A 16,686-nucleotide genomic window follows, 5' to 3' on the forward strand; every position below is an offset into this window, starting at 1 on the left:
ATCTGGAAAGCTTTATATGAATTGATGCAGAATAAACTAAACAGAACCAGGAAAACTTCATACGCAATAATAGTAACATTATAACAATGACCAACTGTGAAAGAGTTGGTTACTCTGATCAATACAATGATCCAAAGCAATTTCAAAGGATTCATAATAAAAAATGCTATCCACTTTCAAGGAGATAACTGATGAACTCAGAGTGGAAATTGTAGCATAATTTTTATTTTTACTTTCTTTTTCTTGCAACATAGCTAGAAAAAATTTGTTTCATGATTTCACATGTACAATCAGCATATATTACTTGCCTTCTCAATGGGTGAGGGAAGGGCTAGGGAGAATTTGAAACAAAAAAAAAAAAAACCTTTTACCAGTTAAAAATAAATAATGAGATTTCAGGGGTGCATATGTATGTGGCCAAAGTTTCAGTAAAACAACATGGACAATACCAAATAGTTTTGGAGACTGCTGCTTTATAATATAGTTTTAGATCAGGTACAGCCAGGCCATCTTAATTTGATTTTTTTTTTCATTAATTCCCTTGAGATTCTTGACCTTTTGTTATTCCATATGAATTTTGTTTTTATTTTTTCTAGATCATTAAAAGATTTTCTTGGAAGTCTGATTGGTATAGCACTAAATAAATAGATTAGGAAGTATTGTCATCTTTTTTATATTCACTCGGCCTATCTAAGAACACAATAGTTTTCCAATTATTTAAATCCGACTTTATTTATGTGGAAAGCTTTTTGTAATTTTGCTCATATAATTCCTGACTTTTCTTTGGTAGATAGATTCCCAAATATCTTATGCTATTGACAGTTATTTTGAACGGAATTTCTCTTTGTATTTCTTGCTGTGGGATTTTGTTGGTGATGTATAAAAATGCTGAGGATTTATGGGGATTTATTTTGTATCCTGCAACTTTGCTAAAGTTATGAACTATTTCTAATAGCTTTTTAGTAGAATCTCTGGGGTTCTCTAAGTATATCATCATATTATCTAAAAGGAGTGATAGTTTGGTTTAAAAGAGGGAAATTTTCAAGAAAAAGAGGACGATCAAAGGTTTAAAATCCATTGGAGAGAAAGATTTTTTAAGCTAATTTTTAAAAAGCGATGAAGGATATATTAGTAGTATAGACCAGTACTTTGAAGGTTAGGTTTTCTAGAACTGGCGGGGGGAAAAACAAACTGCAGAGCATTAAGGAAGGAGGAAATGGATGATAAAGAAATAGAGGCAGTTCATTCTAGAAGAGTAGTGGTGAAAAAATTCTCTAGAATAATAGTAAGAAAAGTTAACAGTATTCAGAAAAAATTTTTTCAATAAATATATGAAAGTGATTCAGAGGCAACAAGATAGTCATGAAGGCGAAGGATGGGGAAGGCAAAGAAAAGAGGAGGGAAATAACTGAATTTGAATACTGACTCTTGAGTTTCTATTTCTTCACTTTTAAAATGGTGATAATAATACTTGTACTACCCTCAAAGGATTCTTATGAAGAAAGCACTTTGCAAATCCAAGGACAGATACTAGTTACTATTGAAATTGTTACTGAAATTGAAATTGAAATAAGACATGAGAGGAAACAATTCTGAAAGGAAAGAAGCAGTGTAATTTTTTTAACTCTAAAGCCCAGTCTCCCTATAATCTTCCTCTTAGCAACACCCAAAGATCTTTTCCGTCCTGATCTTTCTATTATTTTCAAAAATAGTAACCAATAGCTACAAAAAAGACCAAAACCTTGATTTCAAAAATATTGTCTTATTTGAATAATCCATTTTTAATGATAAAATTTATCCTTTGATTTATTCTTTAATAAATAAAATAGCTACCATTTCTATTATTATTATTTTATTTTATTTTAATAATTATAAGGGAGAAAAGAATCTCATAACTCTTCAATTCAATTCAATAAATATTTATTAAGCATGTACTATGTGCCAGGCTAAAGGCTAAGTGCTTTAGGATACAAAAAGAGGCAAAAGAATGTCCCTGCCCTCAAGAAGCCTACACTTTAACAAGGGAGATAGCCTGTAAACAATATATACAAAGAAAGCTATAGAAATAAAAAGAAAATAATATTATAAATGATTCTAATATTTAATTTTATTAAATTTTATGCATTATTTATAAATGTCATTATAAATAAAATAAAGAAGAAATAAGTAAAAGATAGAAGGGTGCCATGGGCTTCCTATAAGAGATGGAATTTTAGTTGTAACTTAAAGGAAGCCAAAGGAAACAGTAGCTGAAGAAGAGAGATAGCATCCCAGGAATGGGGAATAACCAGAGAAAATGCCCAAAGCCAAGAGATGAAGTGCCTTGTTCATGAACAGCTAAGATGCCCACATGTTTAAATCAAAGATTATATGTTGGGGAATAAGACCAGAAAGGTAGAAAGAGGCTAGGTTATGAAGGACTTTGAAAGCCAAACCAAGCATTTTGTATTTGTTCTTGGAGACAATAAGAAGCCATTGGAATTTATTGAGTAAAAGTGACATGATCAAATCTGAACTTTGGGAAAATCACTTTAGTGATCAAATGGAGATTGGATTAGAATAGGAAGAAACCTAAGGCAGGCAGATCCACCAGCAGGGGTATTGCAGTGTTCCAGGTATGAGGTGATAGTAGAGACAGAAGAGAAAAGGGAACATATTCAGGAAATATTTCAAAGGTGAAATAGGCCAAATTTGACAACAACAGAGACAGTAAGGAATTTAGTATGACCCCTAAGTATCAAGCTTGAGGAGTGGAAAGATAATTTTGCCCTCTACAGTAATAAAAAACTGGGGAAACAGGGAGTATGTCAGATAAAAGGATAATGAGTTCTGTTTTGGACATATTGCATTTAAGATGTCTTCTGAAAGGCAGGTAGAGAAGCAAAATTGAAGGTCAAAAGGGAGACAAAAGGTAGATTTGAGAATCATCAGTATGAAGACGGCAATCAAATCCATGGGGGCTCATAAAATTACCACGTGAAGTAGTATAGAGGGAAAAAGAAAAGAGAACCCAGGACAGAAACCTAAGGGAAATCTATGGTTAGAAGGTGTGCTCCAGCAAAGGAGACAGAGAAGATGAGTGATGGTGGGAGTGACTATAAATTAAGAAATCCATGTAGTACTATGGCCTCAATTTTATAGAAGTCTATATGATAGACTATTAGAGCTAGATGGAACTTTAGCTATTTGGAGCATAATTAATGGTTCTAAAAGGGATCAAATTCTCAGATTCCTAAAAAGCAAAGAAGACATGAATTATACAATTATGAATCTAGGAAGGATCAAAATCTCTCATAAACTCAGCTTATCTATAGAGATAATACTTAATATTACCCACTTCAAAAGACTTAAACTTTTACTAAATAGCTCTATTTTTTTTTTAAATAAGGAAACTAAGGCTTACAAATTAAGCAATCTATCCAAGAACTCAAAGTGGGCTTTTTCAGTGGACTATTAATAAGTACCAAAAAACACTCCTGTGCAACATTTCTCTATGTAAGAACAGCTTTTGTGGATCTGTAGATAGTCTCCATATTCCACATGTAGGAAATACATTTTTTAAAATTATATATAAGATTTCTTACCATCCCTGAAAAAGCCTCCCAATAGATTGACTTTTAAAAAACTTTTTGTTTTGTATCTATAACTAGTAGTACCAGTAGTTATTGTCAAGGTCATCACAGTCACTGTTGCTAATATTTATGTAGCACTTTGAGATTTGCAAAGCATTATGATAATATCCCATTTCAATCTCACTATAAACCTGGGGAGTAGGTGATATTATTCTCCTCATTTTATAAATGAGGAAACGGAGGTTAAATGAATTGCCCAGGATTACAGAACCAATGAGTGGCTGAAGCTAGCCTGAACTCAAGTCCAAGTCCAGCACTTTATTGTGGTACTACCCAGTTGCCCTTTGTATTTCTAAATCGGATTATTTTTATGTCTAACTTGTCTTTTATTATGAGTTCAACTTATTGAATGTTTTTTGTTTCCTACTTGGAGAAAATAAGAATATACCCATCATTCTAAATGTATTTTAAATATTCTGAAAAATAACCTAAGAATCCTCCTCAAAGTGTGAAAAAGCTCAAAACTTCATTTTAGATGGTTACCATTTCTAACAGAAAATTTTAAGACTTTCACAATAATATTTTCAAGAAGAAATGTTTTTAGATTGTGTCATCAACTGAACCAATCAATAATCTTCTTAAGATAAGATTGCCACAATCTGGAAAACAAATGGTGATTACCAGGTTTTCAAAACCAAGACTACTTCCCAAGCACAAAGAGGTGGCTCAAGTTTAATAATAGGCAATCTTATTTATATATTAGTTAAGCTCACAGAGAAGTAGGAGGGAAGATCAGACTTAGAAACTAGATGAATCATGCATTCCCAGTTTATTCTAATCAGTTTGCCACCCACTTGTGACCCAAAACTATCAGGAATATAGTCAAGTTACCTAATTGCTTCTGAAACTTAAGTTTCCGTAGAAATTTTAACAATCTTATATAGTAGATAGTATATAATATGGTATAGTCAGTTAGTCAATAATCTTTGTGAAAGTGACTATCGTGTGCTGAAACTAATACAATACTAAGAACAAGGAATACAAAGAAACATTGAAAAAAAAAAGAGTTCCTGTTCTGAAGAAGCTTTTCTAATAGAACAGACAACATGCAAATAACTATGTACAAACAAGACAGATGTAAATACATGATAAGCTGGAAATAATTAGCTGAGTGAGTATAAATGAGGTCAAAGTAAAAACTGAATTTAAGCACAAATTCTATTACTTACTGGCAAAATCACCTCGGGCAAACTGTAATCTTTCTCTGACTCAGTTTATCTATAAAATGGGGATAATTCTTGCACAAAAAAAATTAAGAAAAATGCTTTATAAACTCATGCTGTATAGGATTGTGTATGTGTGTGTATGTGTGTGTGTCTATCTATATATACATATATATATAGAAAAATTATTATCACTTAATCCCATTTTCTCAATAAGGAAACAATCTCAGAGAAGTTAGGCAATCTACCTAAGAAGTCAAGTCCAAGGAATGTTTTTTTCCATGACACTAAGTTACTAATAGTCAATGGAGTAACAAATAAAAAAAAAAAATGCAAAAAAAGGGATATAGTACAAATATCATAGCTGTCAATTTTTTAATAATGGATCTGAAAATCATTAATAACATATCCCCCCAAAATTGCCCCCCCCCAAAAAAAGCCCATCAGACCCTAAAACAATTTTTTCAGAACCATAAACGTTATCCTTTCAAAATATTTTTAATTTCTCTTATAAAGTGAACATATACTTAAGAGGCTAAATTCTAAACTCTTATAGGGATAACACTGTGCCTACTGGACTGCACAATATACAACAGTAGATATCAGTTGAGAATTAAGGCCTTATACGGGTCAGGATATGCTATAATAGCATCTAGAATTTCAGAACACATAAGGAAAACAAAACTCAAAATCTATTAATGTTTTAAAGTGCTAGACGTGCCATTGGGCTTGGAGCATCCTAGGGATCAGAAATTTATTTTTTAAAAAAATGAACAGATATACAAAAGAAACAGAGTTCAAGCTAATCTAGCATTAAAAATGGTAAAAGGGGAAGCTACATACTGTGGTAGAAACAGCACCAGTCCAGGCATCAGGAGGAACTGAGTTCAAATATATCTCAGACACCTAACACTTACTATCTGTGACTCTGGGCAAATCAATTGAATTCCAACAGCTTTGCCAAAGGAAAAAAAAAAGAAAAAAAAACTTTCTATTCTATTAGGCTGCCACTAAAAATAACCAAAACCTTCTTATCCTGATCCTCTCAAATTAGCAAATTTATTCCCTCTGTGGCATCAAATTGTTAAAAGCTAGAAGAGATTCTTACTTCTTGTTTCACAGTTTGAAATACAACTTGCCCATGTCACACATTAGGTTATTAATAATGACAGGGGTAGGAGTAGGAACATGATACAGTAAAAAGTATTTGGAATCAGGAGGTCTGAATTCAAATCTTATCTCTACTGGTTACTATGTGACCTAGGAGAGTCACTAAACTCTGGTCCACAACTTCATTATCTGTACAATGAGAGAATTTGTAATAATTATCATCTAGAGTGCTTTCCAGCTCTAATTCTATGATCCGATGAACTCAGGGTCTTCTACTTCTATAACCAGCACTTAATATAGTGTTTAATGTAATATGATATATTACAGATACATATGTTGCTCTGACTACTAGGACTTCTCATGGTACCCACTTCTTAGAAAGCTGATGTGGAAAAAGCACTGGATAAAAAAATTTGCTTTGCCTGATTATGCTTGTTTTATTTTTATTTTTTGTTCATCTGAGGAATGAAAGATGAAGAGCAAAATGGGAAACCACGAATTTTTATTCCCTACCCTCAAAAAACTCACATTTTAATTGAGCACAAGAGTTCTAATGAATAAGAAAGCTAAAGCTGATCTATTTTTCACACTAAGTTCTATACCAATATAATGAGCCTCCAGGGAAGCTAGAAGCAAAGGAGGTTCTACCTAAGGAGTACAAACTAAGCCTGGTAATGAAAGAAAAAAGTCAAAGCTTCTATGCCAATCAGTAGTGAGATTGGACCTTTGAGTGTAGCCACTGTATTACCAGTCTGAGAGAGAATATGGAAACCTAGTTTTGGAAGAAGAAATGGGGAGAAAAGAACCAGTATTATTGAATTATGGAAGGCAATAAAATAGAAGAAAAGTGTTTAAAACTTCACTCCAATTTCTGTCTACTGAAATCTGATCAATCCCCCTTCAAGGAACAGTTCCAATGAGAATTTCTTTTTTAAGGCAATCTTGTGATACTTTCAAATCAAAAATTATTTTACTCCCTTTAGATTTTATAGGACTACTCTGCAATTAGTTTCTACTTTGTATTACTTATTATTGATTTTTTCCTAGTAAGTTTATTTATTTTAAATACACATTCCTTTATGAATCATGTTGAGAGAGAAAAATCAGAGCAAAAGGAAAAAACCATGGGTGAGATTTAGTTTTAAAAAAAAAAGAAGACGACAACGTGACCAAAGAACGTATATTGATTTACATTCGGTCTCCTTAGTTCTTTTTCTGGATACAGATGGCATTTTCTGTCCAAAGTTTATTGGAATTGCTTTGGATCACTGAACCACTGAGAACAATCAAGTCTTTTATCTTGCTGTTACTATGTACAATGTATTATGGTTTTGCTTGTTTTACTCAGCATCAGTTTGTGTAAATCTTTCCAGGCCTTTCTAAAATCAGCTTGTTCATCATTTTTTATAGTGCAATAATATTCCATTATCTTTATATACCACAATTTGTTCAGTCATTTCCCAATTGAAGGGCATCTACTCATTTTTCAATTATTACTCAGTAATGTATTTTTTGCATATGCTCCCCTAGCACAGGAATCTATATGTAATCAGGGTTTAATAACTTTCTTGAAAAAATGCATGCATGAATATCTAAGAATGGCATTAACAACACTCTCTACCCACTTTAAATAGCACAAGCCACTGAAATGAATTGTTATATACTATCCCCACCACAACAGTGGCACCATAAAATGGAGCAGACTAGATAAGAAAGAGCAGTGACAGAAGGAACTTACCTGGAAGCTTCCAAGATGGTTACTATAGTACTATAGCCACTTCCCTGCAGTAAGGCAGCTGGATTTTCCAAGATAACCTAAGATGTTCCAGAATAAGGAGCACAGGTAGGATACTGGAATTTATAATATTCACAGAAAAAGTGAGTATTCCAGATCCTCCCAGCTGCTGGCACCTACCCCAAATAATCTTGTATTTTACAAACATGCATTCCCATACATACATACACATACAAACACACATATATCTATTTACATATATGTAAATATGTAAGGTCCCATGTAAGGACTACTGGTTTGTTTTTGTTTTTTATATCTACTACTTTACATAGCAGACATTTAACAAATGCTTATTGAAAGATGACTATTTATTTAGCACATCTCCCATGAATACTAAGTCAGGTGAAAGTCCTTTAGAACTTTCTTGGAAGTTCATCAGCCTATTTATTCATTAAAAAATGTCAACTATTAAAGACTCTGCCATTCATTATAATATGAGGTATTTTTTGGTTAAATGCTCTAATGTTACTTAAATGTTTAAAATTTTATTTTCTAAAAGAAATATCTGTAACAGGGAAATCCTATTAACTAGTCCAGAAACTGTCTATTTCTAATGGTCCATCTACTAATTGTGGTGACTGCTGGATAATTATCTGGAGAGTGTAAGCAACTTGAAATAGTCATAATCAGAGGCAAATGAAGAATCACTTTTCACAGAATTAATTCATTTGGCATACTCAACATTTCAATTCAACATAAAAATTTCCAAAACTTGAAAATTAGGCTTTTAAAACATTTTACAAAATATTAAAGGCTGGTTCAGGTAATCTGTAAGTCCCTTCTAGTTCTAACTTCTAAAAATCCTCAGTGCTCTCTCCCCTCCAAAATGGTATTATATTTTGCATATACTTTTCCATATAAATGCTATTTGCCCAACAGAACCTAAATTTCTTGAGGGCAGGAGATATTTTATTTTTGTCTTTGTAGCCCTAGCAGGAGCCCAGTGCTTGCACATAGCAGATAATAAAAATATAAATAGTAACAATAACAACATAGTAAATAATAATAAATGCTTGGTAAATGAAAATGGTTTTGGGGAAGAGATCTATGATGTAAATTTTGTTCTCCATTGATGAAATCTACATGTCTACTTAAAATAAAATGCCCACACCCTTTGAACCAAAGACACCATATAATTAGCCTTATATCGCAAGGAAGCCATCAATAAGAAAAAAATTTCTATAAACTTCAAAATATTTATAATAAGATAATAGCTAAGAATTAGAAACAAAAATAAGTGCCCATCAATCAGAGAATAACACTATGGTACGTAAATATAAAGGAATAATATTTTCCTGTCAGAAAAATGATATGTGTGATGAATACAGAAAAGCATAGAAAGATGTAACTACACAGTAACTACAACAATGTAAATGAAAAGAGCAATGGCACACCCCCCAAAAAAAGGTAAATGTAGCAAAATTATAATGATCAAATGGGACTTGAATAAAGAGATAACTACACAGGATAGCTCTTTGAAGGAGGATGGGGAGAGGTACATAAAATATTATGGTGATATAAGAAATAGAAAATATCAATAACCATAGTTTAGTCATTTTCAGTTGTTTTCCAACTCTTCATGACATCTTTGGAGGTTTTCTTAGCAAAGACCGTGATTTGCCATTTCTTTCTCCAATTCATTTTACAGATGAGGAAATTGAGACAACCAGGGTTAAATGACTTGCCCAGTCACACAGTAAGTATCTGAAGCCAGAAATGAACTCAGGTCTTCCTAACTCCAGGTCCAGGGCTCTACCTTTCTAGCCAAGACTATTACATGGAAAACCCTCTAAATAAATCTTAAAAGAAAATACCTAAGTTATTAATAAGTATATTTTTCTTACTAGCATCCTTAAGACCTGTATCAATTACTTCTCCCACAACCATATATTTTTCTAATTTGAAATAAAGTCCCTCTGGCCTAAAAAAGCTAATTTGTTTCTCAACATTTCTGCCTTTGCAAATTTATTAATTCTTCCTAAGTTACTCACAACCACTACCTTACTGAAAATCTACCAAGTAAACCTCCATAATCGATCCTATTTGAAGTTGGCTGCTCCTCTATTCTGTGCCCCCTTTGCACTTAATAATAATGTTTCTACTATATTGCCACAAACTGGTGTTGACAGAAAATCTGGAGACCACTCTTCCAGCACCACAGACTCATAGATTCATTAACTGATGAAAGGGATATCAGAAGTCTTTTAATCCAGACCTGCCCCCCTGCTCCATTTTAGACCAGCTGAAAACTAAAGCGGTTAAGTGACATCACTGCCAAAGGTCATAGAAATAATAAAAACAGAATTGAGATCTGAATCCAGATCCTCTCATGGAAAATTCAGCAAGACTCCCACTGCACGGTTACCATTTAACTCAACACTCTTGGACAAGCCACTTTCTCTAGCTCTCAGTTTCTTCATATGTAAAATGATGTTGGACTAAATTAATTCCAATTTTCTATGTTCTCACATTTAATGTTCTAAACTTATGACTCTTCAATCATTCACCCCCATTAAATGCTTACTCTACAAGGCACTGGGAATATAAAAATAAAAACTAGAAATCCCAAATTTCAAGTTTATAAGCCAATAAGGATAAGACTTATTTATGTAGAATAAGCATGACACAAGCTTAAATATAAGAGTAAAGGAAAAGTCTAAGCAAAGGGCTAAAATATTTGAAAACTTGCAAATTTCATAGAGAAAGCAGTTCTTGCATTGATCTTCAAAGGAATAGAAAAATTTCAGGGCCAAATACATGAAAAAAAGGGAATTATAGGAATGGAAGACAGCAGACACAAATGGACAGAAAGAGAAATTCAGTTAATGTAAAGCAAAGCTAGATGAGAAAGTTGAAGCTAGATTGTGGAAAAGCTTAAATATCAGAAGAATAAACAGTTTGTATCTTTATCAAGTAGATAATGTAGCCAATCACTGGTGTTTTGTTTTGTTTTGTTTTAACAAGGGAGGCATATCAAACTTGAACAAAAATTATTTTAATTGCATGTGAAGACTAGATTAGAAAGGGCAGAAATGGAGGTAAAGAAAATTGTTACCAAAGCTATTCCAATATTCCAGGCAAACAGGTAAGGAGAGTTTGAACTAAGGTAGCAGCAATGTGAATAATAACGAGAACTGATGTTTGCATCTCTATAAAGTCTGAGAGAAAAACCAAAGATGATTTCCATTTTTCAAGTCCAGATTTTCAGAAAAAGTTTACTTGTTCTGTAATTTAAATTCATATCTGTCAAACAGACAAAAAATAAATTAAAAATATAAATGGTATTAGAGGAGCTGTGAGAAGGAAGGCAAACTAAGTGCTTACTCTACAAGGCATTACTACTGTTGGTAGATTTATAGTTCAACAATTCTAGAAAATAATTTAGAACTATATAGTGGGGGGGAGGGAAATCATTAAACTTAGACCTACCAATCATATCAGTAGGTATACATCTCAAGAAGATAAGTGAAACAAAGATATGTTCTATATATAATGAAACATTCAGAGCACACTTTTTGGTAGGAAAAAAATGGAAACAAAATGGATATCAACTCATCAGAGAATAACTAAACATATGATACATGAACATAATAGATTATTGTGCATTCAGAACCATACTCAAAAAGTTTATGAATAATGTATACTCTTTGATCCAGTAACACTACTATTGAACAATACACCAAAAAGATCAAGGAGGAGGTCAAAATGCAAAAATATTTATAGCAGCTCTCTATTTGGTGGAAAACAAGTAAGATGGTTTCCACCAATTGGAAAATGGCTAAGCAAATATGGTAATGTATGAATGTTTTGGCACACTACTGTGCATAAAAAACCAATGAAACCTAGGAAGACTTGTATGAAATGAGACAGACTAAAGTGAGCAGAATCAGAGAAATAATTTATACAATGGCAAAAGCATCAAAAATAAAATTTTAAAACACCTAAAAACTTTGACTTAATGGAATAATCAAACACAATTCCAGAGGACCCAAGATAAAACATGCTGTCTACTGTTAAAAGTGATGGACTTGAGATGTAGACTGAAACACATTTTTTTGTACATTCTCAATACAGGAATTATATTTGCTTGACTACACATATCTATTACGTAGTTTTAGGGTTTTTTTTTTTTTTCCAATGAGGGTAGAAGAGAAAAAAATAGGTCCTTATTAACTTTTTAAGTTAAAATTAAAAAAGAAAATTCCATGCTGAACATATTATATATTTAAAAAGAAAAGCAAGCTATAAATAACAGATGCACAGTTTCATAAACAATTCCCTACTTCTGTTCCACAATATAAGATGGAAATGTCCACTTTAATTGATGTTTTGTTAAATTTGGAATATTAAAAAAATGAAAAAAAAACCATTACATCATAAGGAATAATGGATATAAAGAATCTAAGCAAACTTGGGAAGATTTATATGAACTAAAAGAGAATAAAGCAAAAAAGTACTATGAGTACAAAATCCACAATAAAGAAAAACAATGCTAAATGACATTAGAACTTGGATTAATGTCATGACTAATTTTGATTCCAAAGTCTGAATATAAAACACACCTTCCTCTTCTTAATAAAGAATGATGCCATCAAATATGATCAATGTGTTCATTTCTTTTCCTTAATTGTTATTACAGAACATTCTATTGTAAGGGAAGAGGGAAACTGGGGGAAAAAAAAGCCAGGTTGGGGGAAAATGCATCAATAAAACATTTAATAAGAATTAAAGGTTAATAAAGAGAGGAATGTTTTAGAAAGTCAGTCAATACTCATTTATCAAACATCTACTAAATGCAAGTCACTGAGGATAGAAAGAAATGCAAAGAGACAGTCCCTACCTTCAAGGAGCTCACAAGCTAATGGCAGAAAAAATAAGCAAACAAATGTGTATACCAAAGTGCATACAAGGAAAAAAGGAAATAATTTTAAAAGGTGTGACACAAGAATAGGGTAGTTATGAAAGGCTTCCTATAGAAGCTAAGATTTTAGTTGGAACTTGAAGGTAGTCAAGAAAGCCATGAGGCAGAGATAAGAGAGAGCATTCCAGGCATGAGAGACAGTCACAAGAGAATACCCAGAATGAAGAGCTGGAGTGTCTTGTTTGTGGAACAGCCAGGAACCCAGGTTACTAGATCAAAGAGTATACAGCAGTAAATAATAATAATTATTAGTATAATAATATAATAAAATAATAATAAGATGATTGAGGGGAGGAAAAAGGGGAGGAATAATAAAGGGCTATGAATGCCAAAGAAAGGATTTTGTATTTGATCCTCGGGACTAGAGGAAATCACAGGTTTTTGCCAAAATGGGAGGAGATAGGGAAGTAACATGGTTGGATCTGCAATTTTAGGCAGGTAGACCACCAATAGGCTATTGCAATAGTCTATGCATGAGGTAATGAGGACCTACACCAAGGCAGTAGTAGTTGTAGCAGCAAAAAAGCATACCGTGGGTATACTTGAGAGATGTCAAAAGGTTCAACTGATAACACTTAGAAACAAATTGGATTGGGAGGAAAGGGGAGAACAAGGGGAGAGGGACTGTTAAGAAACAATGAGGAATTGAGGAGGATACCTAGGTTTCAAGCCTAAGTGACTGGAAGGACAGTGATGCCTTCTATAGTAATGATAAGAACAATAACAGTAAAAGCTATTTATATAATGCTTATTATGTGCTAGGCACTGTGCTAAGTAATGCATAATTATTATCTCATTTGATCTTTATAACAACCAGGCAAAATACATATTTTTCCATGAGGAAATTGAGGCACCCAGGTTAAATGACTCCCTCAGGACATATAACTAGTGTCTAAGGCAAGATCTGAACTTAGGTCTTCCTGATTCCAGCCTAAGGCTCTATTCACTGCACCACCTAGCTATCTCATATGCAAGCATTATCTATTTTCAAAAAATCAGAATATATCTTAATATGAAACTTATACTAAATCTATCTTGAACAATCTATCTTGAAATAAATCGGGTCCTAGTGAAGATTTTAAATTTGTAAATAAAGAGTGCTCTATCTTGGAATGTCCAATCTCTGAAAGGATAACTTTTAAAATGTTAAGTCTCTAAAAGGATAATCAACAGAAGACAACAGTTTTCCTATTTTTTCCTATATTTCTTAGTGTTTAAAATAAAAAAAAACCTCTGGGTAAAAAAAAACAGGTAAATACTGTTAAAAGTATCTTTTAAATCCTAAATTGGTTTAAAAAAATTTTTTTCAAAATTCTGTCCTTTCCTCTTCCCCTACCATTTTACTTTAATGTCTGTATTAGGCCTTAATATTATGTATTAAGAAGATCTTGAATTCTAAAAAAATTAATTCTAATAGGCCCTACCAAATTGGAAATATGGACCAGGTATGAACTGTGCATGAACTGTGTTTAAGGAACAGATTTGTTAACTTCAGAGAGGTGAGGAAGGAATGCATTCCAAGTATAAGAGACGCACACTTTGTGCACAAAGGCAGATGAAGTGTCACATCTAAGGAATATAAAGAAGGCCAGTTTTGTTAGATCGAAGAGTAACAGGAAGGAGTAAAATCCAATGAGGTTAGAAAGACTGGTTAGATCCAGGTTGTCAAAAAATTTAAAAGCTAAACAAAGTTTGTTTTAGCCTAGAGGTAAAAGAGAGTCACTAAAATTGATTAGGAAGGAGAATGACTGTCAGATCTGTGGTTCAGGAAAATCAATAAGCCTTTATTAAGAACCTACTACAATGGGTCAGTCATTGTGCTAAATGCTGAGAATACAAAGAAAGGCAAAAAAATAGTTACAATCTCAAAAAGTTCAAAAATCTAATGACAGAGAAAATAAGCAAACAAATATGTATCATTAAGCTATTTATAAGGCAAATAGTAAATAATAGAGGGAAGATACTATTACTATAATTTAAAAAGATTTTAGATGAGATTTGAGGAAACCAGAGAAACAAGTAGACAGAGATAAGGAAGGAGAGCATTCCAGGAAGGAAAGGAAAGTCAGAGAAAATAACCAGAGCTGAAAAACCGCTGTCTTTTTCAGGGAACAAAAAGGTGCCCAGTGTCACTGGATCAAAGAATAAACTGAAGAGAGGAAGAGTAGGAATAGAAGATATAAAAAGATGGTAGAGATGGGAGAAGCTAGAGTTAGAATAAGAAGTTTTGGCAGCATTGTAGAGGATGGACTAAAGTGGTGAGAGATGGAAGACAGGGAAAGGAATTAGGAGACTGTTATAATAATCTAGGGAAGAGGTAATGAGGGCCTGAACGAAGACAATAGTCATGTGAGTGGAAAAAAGGGATCAGAGGCAAGAGAAGTTGAAACAGTAAAATCTAGCAAGTAAATGGATACATGGGGCAAGGGAAAGAAAAAAGTAAAGGTTAATGCCAAAGTTATGAGCCTAGCAGACTGATTTAAAAAAAAAAAAGTAAAGTTTGAAAGAAAGATGGGCATGGGGGGAAAAGTATATTTCCAGCACATCCAGTTCAAAATGTTCAAAAATAAATAGTGACATAGGACTGAAGCTATGTCTATGTAGAGATTGTAAAGAAAGAGGGGTATAGGGGCTTAGAATTAAGCCTTGGGAAACTCCCACAGTTTAAAGATATATTGTTACAAATGAGGAAATTGAAGTCCTGAGGTGAACTGACTTACCTATGGTCACATGACTTTCATACCAGAGCTGAGTTTCAAATCCAACTCTTCTAACTATAAGTTCCCTTCTACAATCAAACAAACCGTCATCCATTAACAGCAAATATTATTTGAGGTGAAATCTTTTTCAATTCCACATATTTTCAGAGACCCGATCATAATTTGTTATTATTAATTTTGAATATAAATTATGTTCTATTATATTGAATGTATAATTATAATAAATTGTTAATTTAGTAATGTTCCTGAAAATTAAAATTAAAATTACCTCCACACTTTGGAAAAAGGTGCCATTGCTGCTGAGTAAATAAAAAACAATGAGCTGTAAAGTAGCAATTGATATCTTTCAAACTAATCAGAGCTCAGATGCATTGTCCAGAAACAAAATATCAATTTACTTCAAAAATAAATCAAAATCATTATTAATTTTACAATTCATTTCTTCATTTTCAATAAAACTTATTTCTTTACTATCATTAGTAGTCACACTACAACACCTAGACACCTCTTTTCTAAAGAACCACCATCTGCAAAGTAAAGGTTATAATAGAGGCAACAAGTACAATGAAAAAATTCTTAGAAATGACACTAGACGACAAAGGGTTAATTTCAAGTTCTGCCAATCCCTCCTGCCACAACCAGGCAGCAGAATCATTCCCAGTTTTCTGACTTCAGTTCCATTTCCAGGTTTAATAGTTTATGATTCTACAAACTTCATTTATCTGATGGACATTATTTCCAAATAAGGTTTATTGAAGGCAAGAAATATTCATAACAAATGCATTATTGAAATTATCAAATTTGATAAAAAAATTTTTGAAAATAATGTTTTGATTTAGTTTTTTTTTTTTTAAATTAGCAGGGGGCACAAAAAGAACTTCAAAGCAACTTGGAATTATGTGAAAAGAGTGACTAAAATGATCATACTCCTTTACTCGTAGAATTCAATGCCCCCAGAGCAGTCAATGACTCAAAAAACAAAATAAAAACAGAAAAATCCTCATATACACCAAAACATTTATATCATCTTCCAGTGGGCAACTCTAGCCATCCCATCTCTCCTACCAACTTTCTGCCATTGCTACCCCAAATCTCCCTGCCATCAGCACTCTTCACACTAGAACTGGACTTTTGCATCTCTCTACCACCACAGCCAGAATATAGGCACCCAGTGTTCTTCATTACTGACTGACTGAATATAAATTAGTCCACTACATTTAGCTAGTCTCAGATTCCAGACAATGCTTCACATTCACATGCTATATAACTATCCCCTCAAAAAGGCCAGATCACCTTAAGCCAATTACCCCACCCCCCCAACCCCCGCCACAAACACACAAACACA

General features: G+C 32.9%; 1 protein-coding gene across 6 annotated transcripts in view; it reads right to left on the reverse strand.

The window, feature by feature from the left end:
* The window catches only part of PDPK1 (3-phosphoinositide dependent protein kinase 1), a 135,181-nt gene that overhangs the window by 75,519 nt on the left and 42,976 nt on the right, over positions 1-16,686 (reverse strand). Inside the window, exon 1 of one of the 6 annotated variants that reach the window (XM_051968561.1) lies at positions 7,644-7,745. The exons of the other annotated variants lie outside the window; for them this stretch is intronic. The gene's annotated coding sequence lies outside the window, so the exon portion shown is untranslated. Of the gene's footprint in view, positions 1-7,643; positions 7,746-16,686 lie in introns of those variants that run through there. 6 annotated transcript variants of the gene reach the window in all.

The sequence above is a fragment of the Antechinus flavipes genome, chromosome 1 (assembly GCF_016432865.1).
Source record: "Antechinus flavipes isolate AdamAnt ecotype Samford, QLD, Australia chromosome 1, AdamAnt_v2, whole genome shotgun sequence".
NCBI classification, from domain to species: Eukaryota; Metazoa; Chordata; class Mammalia; order Dasyuromorphia; family Dasyuridae; genus Antechinus; species Antechinus flavipes.